Consider the following 17,394-nt stretch of genomic DNA (forward strand, 5'->3'; position numbering starts at 1 on the left):
TTCATGTACTTGTTGATTGATTGTATATCCTCCTCTGAGAAGTGTCTGTTCAGATCCTTGGCCCATTTGTTGATTGGGTTATTTGTTATCTTATTGTCTAATTTTTTGAGTTCTTTGTACTACATCCTGGGAACAAATTTTTACTCCTCACAGTTCAGATAGAGCCCTGATATCCAGAGTATACAAAGTAATCCTCCTTTTAACTTATGATGGTTGATTGCAGCCAAGCATCCAGATTTGCATGTTCAAAAAATTTCCAGTCTGTGTATTCACCTCAACCATCAGTACACTAGCTCAGGTCTTCATTGGCGCTTATCTGGACTAGTCCAACAGCCCCACAATTCTCTTATTTCTAGTCCTCACAACCACCATCTGTGATACAATAACAGGAAAAACCATGTTCCCCACACACACCCAAACTCATCAATAGCTCTGCATTATTAAAGAAAGATCTAAAATCTTTAACAGGACTCACCCCACTCTCTATACACAATCTTCTCTCCAGCCAAACAGCTGTTCCTCCTTGACTCACATTTTAGCTCTGACTACCCAGAACTGCTTGGCTTTGGGCTGGACCTCAGAAATCCACACCCACCACACTGAATTAATTAGTAAGTAGGAAGTCCCCATTCTTGAAAACCTGAAGAAATCAAAGAAAAGTGGCTTTCTTCAGGTTTGCTCCTGGGTATCAAAGTCATCACAATGATGTCTACATTTCATTACATCGATATCCATAAATATTGCTGTTACAGATCACTGGTGCCAATGTACACAACACACACAGCAGCAAGTATCTGAAAGGAAGAATCAAAGATTATAACAAAAGGTTCTGATCATCCATGCATCTCTGCAGACAGAGCACCAGCACTGACTCGCTCTGAGGATTTCTCACCCAGACAGTGCCCCTTATCCTCCAATGGCATCACAACCCTCTGTAGAAATCTGTAGCCTGGCACATGACTTCTTGTTTTTAAAGGACAGGACCATGTCCCCAGCATTCCTGGATCTCCAAGCCCAGTCAAGTCCTCAGAATACATTAGACACCTATAAATATTTACAGAATAATATGTGCATTCTGAGCTAAGCAGAACACTCAAATACACTTTCTGATTTTAAAGAGGGCACTAGATATCAGGTTTGAAATCTTGGGCTTCTCCCATTAATTTCATGAAAATATTTGAAAACACACTTTTTTTTTAATATCTCTAACCCATTGTGTAGTTAATGAAATGACGATTATTTCTGTAGAAAAAAATTTAATGGGAGATTTGAGAAATAAGGTCTGAAGTTTTTTAACTTATAGAAAATTTCAGAGAAACTGCATAAGGAGACAAAAAAAAAAAACCGGTAAATTAGACTCCAATAAAAAATCTACATGCTTCATAAGATGTGAAAAGACTATAGAATAAGAAAAATATTATACTTCACATATCTGATAAGAGTACATTTGTGTACATCCAGAATACATAAGAACTATTACAAATGAACAAGAAAAGAACAGCTCAATTTTAAAATGGGCAAAGTATCTGAATAGTCATTTGTCTAAGAAAGATAAACAATGGCAAACAATTACATGAAAATATTCAATTTCATTAGTTATCAGGGAAATCCAAATCAAAACCACAATGAGATGCCACTTCATACCCATTAGGATGACTACTATGGAAAAATACCATGGTAAAGTGTTGGCAAGGATATGGAGAAATGGAATCTTCAAACATTGCTGATGGGAATGTAACATGGTAGAGTCACTTTATAAAACAGTCTGGCAGAGTTACTTATGGCCAATAAATTTCACTCCTAAGTATCTACCCAAAAGAAAACATAAGTCAACTCAAAAACAAAAATATTCAAGCAGCATGATCATAAGAACCACAAAGTGCAAGTCACCCAAATATCCATCAACTAATAAATGGATAAACAAACTGCAGTGTATCCATATAACAGACACTATTTTGCAATAAAAAAGGAATAAAGTTCTGTTATGTGCTACCTCAAAAACAGGCTAAGAAGCCAGACACAAAGGGCCATATATTGAATGATTATATTTGTAATAACATGTCCAGAACAAGTAAATCCACAAAGAGAGAAAGTAGATTCATAGCTACATGGAGCAAGAGTGAGTGGAGTGTGATGACTAAAGGTCATGGGTCTTCTTTGAAGGTGATAAAAGTGTTTCAGAATTAGACAGCAGGATAGGCACACAACTATGTGAATATACTAAAACTCAGTGAATTGCACATTTCAGGAGTGACCTTGATGGTAATGTGAATTATATATCAATAAAGCTGTTATTTTTTAAATTGCTACACAAAGTCATATAGTAACACCTCTGCACAAGGCTCTGGTGAATCACTCTGCCTGTGACAGAATAATCTGTCATAAAAACATACAATCTGTTCAAATGGGGAAATAATCTATGTTCCTACCAATAAATCCCTATTGCAACCAATCATAAAACCAGATCCAAAGTAAAAAGAGCAGAGAACAAAAGAAAATGCAATTCACAATTAGCTGGCAGGTTACAGAATGAAACTAACCAAGGACTACAAAAAGAAAAACGTTTATTAAGACTATCCAGTTCTTATCAATTACATGGATATAAACAAGTCAAAATCCTGTATACTCATAAAAAAAAAAAAAAACCTGCCAGCTTATTTATTAGCACAAAGCAAGGAAAAACAAGCATTCTCTCCTATAACCAAATTAACATCCCACAGAAGGTCTGTTTGTACTTGGCAGCATGAACCTTTCATTTCGGAGTGCTGCTAAATTAAACAAGCCTATGTTGTATTGAACACAATGAGCCAGACACCCTAGCATGCTCCTAGACTTCATTAGTTGATGCTGAGGAACATTAAAAATAAAAAGGATAGTATGAATTAGGGCAAGGGTGGTGAGAGAATAAAGTTCTTGTCAGTCTTTTCAACATTTCCATTATCTACAATACAACAATGGAAACAGTCTAACAACTTTCTTTCTTTTTCTTTTTTTAGTGGAACTGAGGATTGAAGGACACATGGGTGTACTATAAAGGGGCTAAACCCCCAGACCTTTTAATTTTAATACATGGTCTCACTAAGTTGCTAAAGCTGGCCTTATACTACTGATCTTCCTTTTGCAGCCTCTGAAGTCCAATACAATTTTCTAAGATTCTACCAACCCGCTTCTCTGTATGCATTACCCTTCTCTGTATGCATAAAAAAGCACTGGAACTTAGATAGAGAAATCTGAATTCAAGTGATATTTTTTGTTTGTTTGTTTTTATTTTTTTAAACCTGCTAGCTACATGCCCAAGGACAAATTTCACAATTTTACTGAGTCCTTATTGTTTTGAGAACAAAATGAAGTAATAATGCACACAAAGAGCACAGTGCAATGCTCAATCCAAGCCCACCACAAAAATCCTCACTGTTCACAACTCCTCACAGCAAATACTCATTTCAGAACTTATACCAGAGTAGGGGTAATTAATATTGGCCATCCTTCTACCTTGTAAACATCTAAAGATCTATGAAGATTTAATACTGAATGAATAATCTTCCTCCTCCATTCCCCTCCCACATAGGTTTTTGAAAACCTATCAATAAAGTCTCTAAAAATATTAAATCACAGCATGACACAAAGCATTCATTCACCTAAAAGGTATTTAAAAGTACTGAACTGAGAGACAGAAAAACATGGAGAGAAACACTCTATTAGAAAGAAATGCCTATTTTGCAGTGCAATAATTGGTAATCTTTCCATAAAGTTTGATGCAATATGTTTATAATTTCCAAGTGTCAGTAATCTGTTTTTAAGGTAAAAGAAAAAAGAAGTGGGATGGTTTCAACCACCAAGAAAAGATGTGAGAAGATATCCTTTCTCATTGACAGCAATTAATGTTTGAGTGATGGCTTCTAGAATGTTCAGACTGAAGAAAATTGTTATATTAGAACAGACTGAAATATATCTAAAACAAAACACAGGGGGTTTAACATACACAAACACAATCTGCACCTAGGTGTCCTCTCTAAACAAACCAAAGAAGGAAAAGCTTGTGTGAAATTCCAATTGCACTGCTATAGATAAGGTGTGGGGGTGGGGGATAGTGGTTCTCAGCCATATTCCCATGCTGGATGTCCATTAAAGACAGCATCTAGACTCTGTAGTAATAGACTTGCTCTGCCTAGCTCCACACAAATTTGCATTGTGTCACACACTGGACAAAACTTTCAGGGTTAGGAGGGAGGAAATTTCTCAGGGGAATGGGATGTTCAGAACTTTGGGAGTTTCACTAAGCTCTGAAATCATTATGGCCCTTGTGCCCCAAAGCTACTGTTAGTCCCTCCTCTTTCTAAAACTCCACTCATAAGACCTTGAGTTAACAGTGCCCCTTGGGGAGATCTGGTCAGTTGCAAAGTCCACAGAAGGAACCCTGAGTGGCTCTTATCTACACTGTACACCAGCACTTGGCATCTCTCCTCCCACTGCAGCTCAGTACTACCACCTTGATTGCAAAGCTGTTTTATCTCAAAGAGTACAAAGTCTCAAATTCTTCACAGGAAGACTGAACTTCTCTGTCTACCCAACTTTCCAATAAAATGATCACTTACTATGCCAGTCTAAATTAAGCTTTATGTCTAATATAGGAAGAAACTGTTTCAAATGCACAAAATCCAACCCATGTTATATGTAATGAAGTCTTTTTTTTTTTGATAGTTGTAGAAGAACATAATAGATTGATTGTTTCATTGATTGATTGATTGATTTTTGTGCTGAGGATCAAACCCAGTGCTTCACACATGCCAGGAAGGCACTCTACCACTGAGCCACAATCCAAGCACTGTAATAAAGTCTTAATATCTATTTAAATGTAGTATAAAAATTTTAACAAATGCAGCTGACAGGAGAAATAAAGGATAAAGCCTTCATTTTAATTACAACTTCTATTTAATCCCTCACTTTTCAGGAATATTTTTAGTAGGCATTAGGGCACAAAATAAAGAAATGAACTCATCAGTATAATAAAAGGCACTGTATAAACAAATTCCTCTACTGCCACAGAAAAGAGATTCAAGAACCTCAAACTTCAAGATTTTAGAAAACAAATAAGATTACATCATTAGCCACAATAAGATCCCAGAAGGAAAACCTCAGAAAAACCTCACTAATCTTGCCCAATAATGAAGACACAATAATTTCAAGTCTGCCTTGATTTAATTTTGGACTATGTATTAAGAAATAATGGCTAGGGGCTAGTGTTATGGGTCTGTGGTACAGTGCTTGCCTGGCACATGCAGGGCTGTGGGTTCAATACTCAGCATCACATATAAATCAATAAAATAAAGGTATTGTGTCCAACTAAAACTAAAAAATGAATATTAAAAAAAGAAACAATTGCTAGGCAAATTAAAGTGCAAATAAAAATTGCTAGAGGATTATTTGATTTTAAGATTTTCACATGAAAAATTACTTCTGCAATAACACTAATTAAAACTAGTTACATTTATTCTTTAGAATCCTGTATTCCAATAGAAATAAACTATACAAAATACAGAATAAAACACTGGTTAAATCTATTATAGCATTAATTTTTCCATCTCTCTGTTTACTTTGGCTGTGAAAAACTGGTTTAGGAGTCAGAAAAACTTTACAGACTGGTCCCAGACAAAGACTTATTCATTCTACTCAAATACTGGCAATCTAATTCTCTGCTTTTATTTTTAAAAAAATGTAAACCATACAATTATATTTACTTTATTTGTGAGGTGGGCATTTACTTTATCCTTATTTTCAAACAAAATATTGTGAAAAATATTGCCATGCCTATACTGGGAAACATAAACAGATCTTAAACAAAATCCAGCAGCATACCTAGTTTAAATACTTACTCTGCCCATAATGAAAAAAAAATTAAAATACATGGCTTATGTGATTTTAAAAATTAACTAGAATATAGAACAAATCAAATTTTGAAACATAGTACCATCAAATGAAATAGTAGCAAGTGCCATAGAGTTATTCACATCTAAATTAAATGAAACTATGTTAGTCTTCTCTAAATTAAAATGTATGGGTATTGACTTTCACATCTTTAACCTAATAATAAATACATATCAACCATTGGGAGATTGAGGCTTAGGCAGGAGGATCCTAAGTTCATGGCCAGCCTTAGGAACTTAGTGAGGCCCTAAGCAACTTAGCAAGACCCTATCTCAAAATAAAAAAAATTAATAAACAAAAGGGCTGGAGATGTGTTTCTGTGGTAAAGTACCCCTAGATTAAATCCCCAGTACCAAAAAATTAAACAAATAAGTAAATAATGATTTGGGTGTCTGTGGATGCCCACCAGGTAGGTAGGTACTCAGTGCTGAATAAAATCTGGTGAATAAATCACCAGTTGGACCATATGGTCCCAACCTTGGGGTACTCTGTAGACAATGTTAATTGAAGTGAAAACAAAAGCCCCCTCAGGAAAGGCAATCAAGATGTACTTTATGCATAGAAGAGAGTTTAATGTTTTTTTATTAAGCCAAAGAATAAACAGTAGGTCAATGACAAAGTTGTGAATCTGCTTCATGTGAGGCCATCCTTATATGTAACTCTTATTTGATTGAAATAAAATCTAAAGCAAACATAAAATTAAAAATCATATTTACATCAGGACGTGATAAAATCTTTTGGACAGAAGAAATACACATAGGTTTAATACACATAGGTTTACACATGAACACACAATCACATAGTTTACATGACTCAAAAACACTATATTATCAACCAATTATGGAAATAATATTCTGTATGCTATTCAGCCATTGGTATCCATGTTTGAAAATTGTTAAAAAATTTATTTTGAAAGTTACTTTAGGCTTCTCTTCAGTGAATAAAACACAAAAGTACTGCTCTTTGCAGACAAAAACATTCTGTATTCAAACAATTATAGCTGGTTGATCAAGTTTTCAATTTTTTTTAATATTTACTTTTTATGTGGACACAATATCTTTATTTTAATTTAATGTGGTGCTGAGGATTGAACCCAGTGCCTCATAAATGCCAGGCTAGCACACTACCACTTGAGCCACATCCCAAACCTCAAGTTTTCAAATATTAATATTGATTTAAAATCAAGGCAAAAGACAAAAAAAAAAACTCAATATATTTAAATATTTGCATCGCATTTATGCCTAAGAATATCTGACACATAAGAGTCACAAGTATGTAAATAAGGAGAGAATTCTGTTAATAAGAATATTGAAAAATTTTTAAAAAAAATCAAGATACCATAATGAGTAATATAAACTGTAGAATTCAAAGAAAAAATGTAAGACTTCTGTATATCAAAATATGTGAAGGTAAATAAAAAATAAGTGAAAATTTGGGGAAAATCTACAATTCATATCACACAGGGCTAATCTCTACAATTTATAAATTTCTAGAAATTGATAAGGGGAAAAAAAGCAATTTGAAACAAAAATGTGAAAAAACACATGAATAGAGAGTTTACAGGAAAAGAAGTAAAACTAGTTTTTAAGCATAGGAGCTCAACCTCATTAATAATGATAGCAATGTACATTAAAACAACTCTATATTGATAATTCTCATCCATCAAACTGTTAACAAATTCAAGGGTTGTAAAGGCACAGTACATTGGAAAGGCCCCAGAAAAACAGGAACTCTCTCATACACTTCAATCTGCCCTCCTGTATCTGTGGTATTCAGACTGGATTTAAAAAAAATTAAAAAAAAAATATCATACAGAACACATACTAACTTTTTTCCTTGCCATTAGTCCCTAAATAATACAGTGTAACAACTATTTACATGGCATTAATATTGTATTAGGTCTTTTAAGCAATCTAAAGATGATTTAAAAGTATGCAGATGTGCATAGGTTATATGCAAATACTATGCTTTTTATATAATAGACTCAAGCATCCTTGAATCTCAGTATCCACAAAGGGGTCCTCAAACCAATCCTCCAAGGATAAGGAGGAGCAAGTGTACTTTTGGGAGTTTAAAATAGTGCAACACATAAGAAAGGAAGTATTTAACAAAGCCATAAATGTCCTGCCCACTGGCACAGTGATCCCACTTCTAGGAATGCATCCCACAGATGTACCTGCATATGTAAAATGATATATATACAAGCTGTTTCACCACAGTATGGTTTTCGATAAACCTAGAGAAGACCCAAATACCCACAAGGGTGGCTGGTTAAGTAAACAAGGCACTTAATAGATGCTGTTTAAACACAGCTGTTTTTTTTTAAAGTGTTTTATATAAACAAAGATTATATTCTTTCTAAATAAATACTAATAGGAAAAGATCTCAAGAGCATATAAAGAAAAAGCCATGGGACAGAATTAGTTACATATTATGCTACAGTTTATATAAAAAGAATATAGTACACTGGCATTTCTCCAACTATAAAAGGAAACAATTGACATCTATGGGAAATAAATTAAAGGTGGTTATCCAAGAAAGATGGGTGAAGGGGGGGAGGGGCAAAGCAGTTGGAAATCAGATTTTCCCAAGCATGGCTGTGTCATCTTAACTTTTAACAAAAAGAACATTAAAACGTTTTTTTTAACATTTAAGTTTTTTAAACATTTAAGTTTTTTAAACGTTAAAAAGAATACTTACACAAAGAAGAGAAAGAGACACCTATAGATAAGACTTAAAAACAAGCTTTAAATAGATTTTTATATAGATTTTTTGCTCTGAAATTAGATGCTGAAAAGCAATCTTGGTGTGGTTATCACAAAAAAATATGCTTTTTCCCCCTTCAATCAAGTTAAAGGATATGATAATCTGTTTTAAAAAAGGTATTTGAAGGAGTAAGAAATTAGGAAAGGAGTAGGATCCCAAGTTTGAGACTGCTTCAATAGCTTCAGAAGATCCCATTTCAAGAAGGGAGAAAAGGGTTATAACTCAGTGGTAGAGCACCTATGGGTTCAATCCAATCCCTGTAAGTAACCCAGCTCCTAAGTGATGACATGAATGTATATTCTACTCAACTCAGACCTGCTATCATACACACTGCTGTCACTGCCCAACTCTTTTCTAACATCAAACTTCTAAAATGATTCTAGTGTTGTCAACATTTCTAATTTGAATTCCCATCAAACACAGACAAGATTTTGTGACAGGAAACAACTTTGCCTCCCAAGATTCTAGAATAATTGACAAAAGTGTCACTAACCAAGACCCTGTCTATGTTATATGTCAGACACTTCAGAAAAAAAAAAAAAATTCCTAGAAAAAAGTTGTTTGTCACCCCTTTCTTGTTAAAATTAAGTAGATAATGGATATGTTCTTAATAGTATTCTCAAAGAGTCAGAAATGTCCTTAAGAAAAATTTTTAGTTATCAAAGAGTTTGGGGGACACCTTGGGGCATTTAGTATTTGGGAGCCAGGATCTAGGCTTCACACAATGCTTGGGTGGGATGGATCTGTATCATCAAGATTCATCATGGTCACAAGAATTTTGATCTTAAAATGGTTTAATCAATCCCACTTTAAGTGAGCATTTCTTTAAGACATAAAATTTAAAAATAAAAAAAAAATTTAAAAAAAAGACATAATATTTAAAGCTTTTATAGGAAACCCCACAGCTTGCCTCTAATTATGTAAGACAAAGTAGTAAGGGATGATTCAGCAGAATAAGGAAACTGTCTGAAAATTAGTGCTCATTTCTTTACACTACACATTAACGCAACATAAATTTAATAATGAGTATGCATAGAGTAGTATATATGCTAACAGTATGAGATAGCAGATAAATCTCACCTTAGTGAATCCAAAAATTTCAATCTTGTTAATACTTTACTGTTATTACTAGCAACTGAAGGAACACATTACTGTTCCTTCAAGTAGTAGTACCTCAAAGCACAAGACACAAAGGATGTCCTGTGACATAGTGGGTAAAGGGATCCATGGAAGGGCCATAGTATGACCTGTGGGTAGACTGAGGCACCCTGTAATTGACCTTGACATGTCATCCCTACTTCAATCTAGCCTTTCCTTTTTATTAGCTTAAATAAAGTTATCCCAGCACTAAGTGTTTTCTCCCTAGTTTCCATCTTCATCTCCCTCTTTGATTTTCTTGTTTGAACTAGATCCTAATACTCCTTTTTTTTTTTTTTTAACTCAAACTTCTTCATTAGCAGCAGGTGCAAGCACTCAAAAGCATGCTGTCTTCCACCACAACTGAAAGTTCTGGTTATAAGTGAGACAGCACTGCATATCATACATTGTTCTTCCCTTATTTCTCTTTTACATGTAAGTGAAAGTATCATACCCACTTTCACTTATGTGTGTAGGTAGGTTCTCTGATTTAGGAACCTCACTGCTCAGTAGTGAAGTGGGCTCTACAAATGCTCAACACCAAACCCAGGGGCCTTGTTTCTGTGGTTGACAACCAATTGTTCCAGGCTAGAATCACGTGCTTCAATGGGAATCAAACTTTCTTTTGCCTGAGGCAAGCCTTGGGCTAGTGACCCCACACCTAGTGTTCAAAGGTCACTCTATGCCCACTTCTTCTCTCTCACACAGGACCAAATGACAGATTAGGGGTGGAAGACCTTCCAGGAATTGGACAAAAGGCTTAAAAAAAACCCTTTCCCAATGAATTCACATACCATGCTGCATCTAATTTCAGAGTGGGTCTGACACACCATCTGCAGCCCCACCAGGACTCCAGGAAACCAGCTGCAAGCACTGCTTGGAGAAGGACCAGAGGCAAGGAAGGGGCACAGGCCTGTGCAAGTATTGGGAGCCCCATCCCACCACATCCAAGCAGTGCAACTTTGGGCAGGGCGCTGCACCTCTCTGTGCAGCCCTAGCATGGAAGTGAACAAGTTAAGTGCCTGGCAAACAGCAAAGTGAGCCAGCCATGGCCAGCAGTGCCAAAACCACCGCCATGGGAGACTGAGGTGGGTCCGGGGTCCCACAGAGCGCGAGATCTGACTGGCCAGGGGGAACTGGCACAAGGCCCAGCCGCCCCACCCTGCACCTTCAGGTATGGCGCCGACCAGGCGGCGCCGCTTCAGCCCCAGGCCCTGCTGGACTGCCTCCAAAGAGCTGGCCACCCACCCGCCCCGCTCTCCTTGCCAGGGGATCTCACCCTCTTCAGCTCCCAATAGCCACCGCCGCCACCGCCACCGCCACCGCCACCTCTGCCCACGGCTCGCTGCTCACCTCTCCTGCTGTCTCCCCTGCAACCACTAACGCCAGCGCTGTGAGATCTCGCGAGACTTTGGTCCTCCCCTCACTACTCCACCCTCACCATGGTGCAAACCCAGCCTGGAACTAGCTTGGCCCCTCCCCTTTACACCGCCCACAGCACCTGAGGGTCAGTACTAGCCATTCTTGCAACCTTCTCTCCATATCCCCATCCCTGAATCCACTCCACCCACCCCATGACCCCAAAGGATTAAAACCCAGATGCTAGGCAGCACCTCTGTTTTATGTTTTCCATCGGTGTTTTTGCGCCTGCGCCTGCCCAGGCCCTGAACCTTCGAGCCTCAGCCCCCATGGTAAAAATAGTAATCATAGCAACTGAGAACTTTAACAACACCCCTTGGATCCTCACAACTGCCCTAAGAGGGTATTACCATCCTCCCTATTTCACAGAGGAAAAATTAGCATGGCAAGTTTAAGCAATGGGCTCCAAGTCATACAGCTGGGAAGTGGCAAGAGCCCACATTGGAATCTGGGCTCCTCTGGAGCCCAAACCAGTGCCCTCCATGACAACCCCTAGGCCCTGTCCCTGCTTGCACCAAGGGCACTGCCTCTTAGCCCCAGTCTTCACTCCCCACCCCATCCCTGGCCCCAATGTTCACCAAAGTAAACAGAGACAGGCCTAGGAGGTCATCTGCTAAAATCCCCCAATCTTGATAAAATTGTTATCAATAAAATGTTTCAGCTTCATTGCATGAATTTCCTAAGGCCTCCCTGTGATATTTTTTTGTGCAGGATCCAGAAAATGATGAGACTGTATTGAATTCTGTAGTCTCCTTGGATAACATTTTGCTGATACAAAGTATGATGGAATGGCATAGAGGAGATAGAATATACATGATGTTAGGGAGACGACACATGGCATTTCTTTCCAGGGGAAATCGTAATAATTGTTTCTAAAGAAGAGGAGCTAAAATTTATTGAAGGTATATATTCTTCCAGTCCTGGAGATGAAGAAACTTGCATAAGTGTTCATAGTTAGTCAGAATTTGAACTTGAGTCTGAGTTTGATCCTGTTCCACAAGCAGCATAGTCTACTTCTTTTGGGTCAGGTTCTGTAAAATCATGAGCCTTTAAGGTTCAATTTACCCCTTTGTTGGAGTCTTCCTTACATGATAGTTATGTCTGTTAGAAAATGCAGGCCCACTCACCCTCCAAGATAGTTCACTCTCCAGGAAATAATTCTGCTATAGGAGCCAGAGCATATGAGTCCCCTTCTACATATCAACCCAACCCAATCCACCAGCTGAAAGAGTGGGTCAGGAGGCGAAATCACATCAAAGGGGCAGCTACAAGTGCTGTCCACTCACTAACACATTTAGTCTGATAATTCTGTATCAGTTAGGATAAGCAGCACTGGGCTGACAGCAGCAGGAGTTGAAGCAAGGGAAGACTCCTGGCACATGGCACTCCAGGGATGCAAGGGAGAAGCCATCCTTAGTTCATCTGGCCAAGACTCCATGTGGTTTGTGGCATTTTTCTTTGAAGCTTAGCCTCAAGTTCTTTTCTCCAGCCCTACCAATGATTCTTGGGATGCCTAACATCCTCTGGTGCACTAACCTTTCTACTTAAAGCAGCTAATATTTCTACCCAAGAACACTGGCCTCTCATAAGCCATTAGAGCCCAGGATATTTTGGGGAAGTTTGCTAGAGACAATGGTAATAGAAAATTTATCTGCTTTAAGAGAGAGCCCCGGGCAGATGAGGTGGAACATGCCTGTATTCCCAGCTACTTGGAAGGCTGAGCTAGGAGGATGGCAAGTTTAAAGTTAGCCTATGCAACTTAGTGAGACCATATCTCAATATAAATGCTTTCCAAAAGGGCTGGAGATGTAGCTTAGTAGTAAAGTGCACATGCAAGATCATGGTTCAATCCCCATACTTCAAAATGAAGTTAGATAGATAGATAGATAGATAGATAGATAGATAGATGAGAGAGAGAGAGAGAGAGAGAGAGAGAGAGAGAGAGAGAGAGAGAGAATATGCAGGAAGCCTGTACATCTCCTTTACTTAGCTTATTCATGTGGTTAAACCAACTCCACTTGGCTTCTCTGTTTTCTTACAGCCCAAACATTCACACTGGGTCAGGCAGGAAGACAGCAATTGGTGGGGGATAAACATGCATTGTCCCTCCCACCTGGAGCCACCCGAATTCGTGTGCTATCTTCTTCTAAAGTAGCCCTCTCCTCATCAGTCCTACTCAGGTAAGTGCTGTCTGGTTCTAAGCACTCAATTTGAGAAAGAACCTCTTTCCTTGGCCTCTCACATCTTTTGATTGCCTCTTTGATGGGTATAGATGGTTTTTTACTTGCCCAGCTCACACATCTGGTAAGTGGCAGAGCTGAAGGTCTGGATACCATCCAGATTCCAGGCTTTTAACCACCAAGTTTAATGCAATATACCATCTAGACTCATTAATTATTTTTTTAAAAAAAGGCAAAACAAAAAAATAGGGCCCTGAGCCTAACCAAAAAAAACCAAAAAAATCTCAAATTCCACTTCATATTTTCTATTTGGCTTTGAACTCACCTTGTAAGTATTGCTGTGAAATAAAGTTGGTGGTGCCAATTTTGTAGAGTCTAGTAGTCATTTGCACTGCTCACCAATGAATTCTGGCTCTCCACCTTCTGGGCACCTGCAGGATTGACTTCCTGGTCACGTGACTAGTCCTGACCAAAGAGTGTACATGGAAGGAGTTTGTGCCATTTCTGGGTGGAGCATTTAATGCTAGTGAGAGAGGAGCCTGAGATATGTCTTTCTGATAGGACAAACAATAATGCCCGTGATGGTGTTTTCTCCATTGAGAAAACTATCAACCAAACCAAACTATCATTGTTGCATAATGTGAGCAAAACACAGATCTTTTTGATTTTAAGCCATTGAAATTTGTGGGTTAATAACTATCATAGCCTGCTGTAGTCTATCCTGACTGATTCAGCTGGCCTCCTATATCCATAATTCCACCAGTTGAGGATCAAAAACTTTCTTTAAAAAAACTGCTTTGAGGGCTGGGGCTATAGCTCAGTGGCAGAGTGTTTGCCTAGCATGTGTGAGGCATAGGGTTTGACCCTTACACTGCATAAAATAAACAAACAAAATAAAGGCATGCTGTTCATTGACAACTACAAAAATAATTTTTAAAAAACTGCATTTATGGGATGTGGTGATGGCTCAGTTGTAGAGCACTTGCCTAGCATATGTGAGGAACTGGGTTTGATTCTCAGTCTCACATTTAAAAAAATAGATAAAACAAACAAATAAAATAAAGGTATTGTGTCCATATGTAAATAAAAATATTTTAAAAATTGCATTTATACTGAACATGTATAGAAATTTCTTCTTGTCATTATTTCCTAAACAATACAGTATAACAACTATTTTCATATAATTTACATTGTACTATGTTTATAAGTAATTTAGAGGTGATTCAAAATGTACCAAAAAATATGTATAGGTTATACAAATATCCACTTTGTATAAAGTGAAGAACATCCATGGATTTGGGAATCCAGGAGAGGTCCTGAAACCAGTCTCTCAAGGATACCAAGGGACAATTTGTACATACAGTATGATTGTTTACTCATTGATTCAAACATTTTTCTGCCCAGCTAGTCAAGAGTAAAAGCTCAAGCCACATTGCTGAAGGTCCTAGTTTAATACATCTGGGATGGGGAACAGAACTGTGCAGCTGTCTGGTATGCCCAACCAATTCTAATGGTCTAGCAAGGTTGAGATTCCCGCATGGCTACATCTTGTGATGGTAGATTAAAATATGGTGTCTACCCTTGAGGGATACCTAGACTGGGAGGGCAAGCCCAGAGCCAGAAAAATTACACTACTAACAGGGAAAATGACCTGAAATATGCAAAAGTAAGCAAGAATATATAAGCAATTGATGAACAATAAAGTTTTACATGTAATAGAAAGTAGATATGCTTCCTGGAAAATCCATTCATCAACTCTGTGACCACAGACCAGGTACCCAAGCTGTCAGCTTAACATGGAGACTATTATCTGTAACTATGCTTTTCAGTTATGTAAAACAAAGCTTAGAAAATCTCTAAAGATGTGGCCCAGATTCAAAATAGTTAGCACAGGGCTAAATTGGACTCCAGATCCAGGCTTTTATCTATCTAGGGCCCAAGGCCTTGGCTGATTCATTTACGGTCCCTGTTTCTCTTCCAGATTTCTTTCTTGTTTTCCGCTTTACCTTTAACCATGTATTCTGACCGCATTAAACTGCCTGTCACTGCAGGCCCATACCATGCCACTTACTGCACACTGCAGTGCTTTGGCTCCAGCTGTCCTGTCTGTCTGGCATGCCTTCCCTGAATCTTCACCACCTTGTTTCTGAACCCCAGCCAGGTTATTGAATACTTGGTTGTCTGGCCCCATCCTTGGTGCTATGACTGCCCCCAACAGCAATTCCTTTACTGGCTGACTGAGCATCTCCAATCTTCCAATTATCATCTATTTATAGAAAGTGACATGAGTTTCTACTTTTGGGGAGTAGTTTATGGTGTCTTTTAAAACTCCACTTTAAAAGTAAAATATTTAAAGGAAAATACTAGAGAAATAAAAAAGCAGGCATGTAAATCAGCCACATTTTCTCAGCCTCAGCACTATTAGCACTTGAGGCCACAGAATTCTGTGTCATGGAGTGTCCTTCATATTGTAGAATGTTCTTCAGTGTCCCTGGCCAATACCTACTAGAGGCCAGTAGCATTCCCCCACTCTCTCTCTAGTTATGACAGCCAAATATGCATGCAGATATTACCAAATATCGCCTTGGAGGCAAACTTACCCAGCTGAGAGCCACTGACCTAGCCAAAAGATGTGAGTGGAGGGTGAGTTGATGTAGGAACTCACAGATCTTGGAGAAAAGTACTCGCTTCTGTCCAGTTCAGTTCAAGCCATGTTGATCAATCACTGGCGAAATGTCTTGCCCTGTGCAAAGCCCTGGAGAGACAGATGGTCAGGAAATAGTCCAGTTCTTCAAGAGCTGCCCTGAATTAAGCAGCAGGCAGGGGGTGTGTAAGAGGAAGAAAAAATTAACCAAGAGGAAGGAGCTGTGAAAAACTATAACATAACCTGGAATTAGATCTTCTTATTAAGCCTCCTCACTCTCAAGAGAGCTCTTCTGCCCAAGTAATTGTTTTTAAAACATGAATCAGATCATGTCAGTCCTCTGATGAAAAGCTTTCACCTTCCCACTACACTTAGAACCAAATAACTTTCAACTCCTTGTGGGACCTGCACCATCCAGCTCCTTTCTCCCATTTGGCCTTAATTTTGTTTGCTTTCTTTTGGTCTTGAGCTGCAACTACCCTGGGCCTCTGTCTCCTGAGATCTCCCCATGATCATTTCCAAACAAAGATCTTTGCATTGTGATGTTCTCTATGTGGAAAAGTGTCCCAAGTATTTTCATGGCTGGCTCCTGGTCACAGAGGTTCAAATGTCACTTTCCCTGACTACCTTTTGCACTGAATCCCTCTAACCAATTACCCCATGTAAATTTCTTCCATGGTACTTTCTGTATCAGGCACTGTTGGTAGTGGACATGACTTCCAATGTAACTGCTCTTCTTTTTTGTGGCCAGCTGGGCAGAGGTGGCCCATGAGAGATGCAGAAATCTGCTTGCCCTACCTGATATAGACACTGTCTCCACCTCTTTACCTCCTGCTGAAGTACAGGAATGAGGACAGGAGGGGAGGTGTTTGAACAGGACCCCAGGGAGGATGCAAATGTCAGAGCCACCTATCCAATACCAGCATCCTCCTATCTTCTGCTCCAGGGAGAAAATCAAAGGCCTAGGGTGTGAGCCATGATAACCAGGTTATCTTCTACTTGCCTCCAAAAGCATGCCTAACTAAAATACTATTTGAAATTACTGTGAATTTTGTTGCTTGCTTTAATATGTGTGTATGCATTTAATAAATATGTGTATATAAATTTTAATTGGCACATAATTGTCCATGTATATGGGGTCTAGTGTGACATTATGATACATGTATACAATGCATGGTGATCAAGTCAGGGAAACTGGCATAGCCATCACCTCAAACATTTATTATTTCTTTCTACTGGGAACATTACAAGTCCTCTCTAGTGGCTATTTTGAAATATGCAATTGAATGTGGTCAAGCATAGTTACCCCCACCATGTCCTGAA

Source organism: Spermophilus citellus, assembly GCF_964194105.1.
Source record: "Spermophilus citellus genome assembly, chromosome: 13".
In the NCBI taxonomy this organism is placed as follows: domain Eukaryota; kingdom Metazoa; phylum Chordata; class Mammalia; order Rodentia; family Sciuridae; genus Spermophilus; species Spermophilus citellus.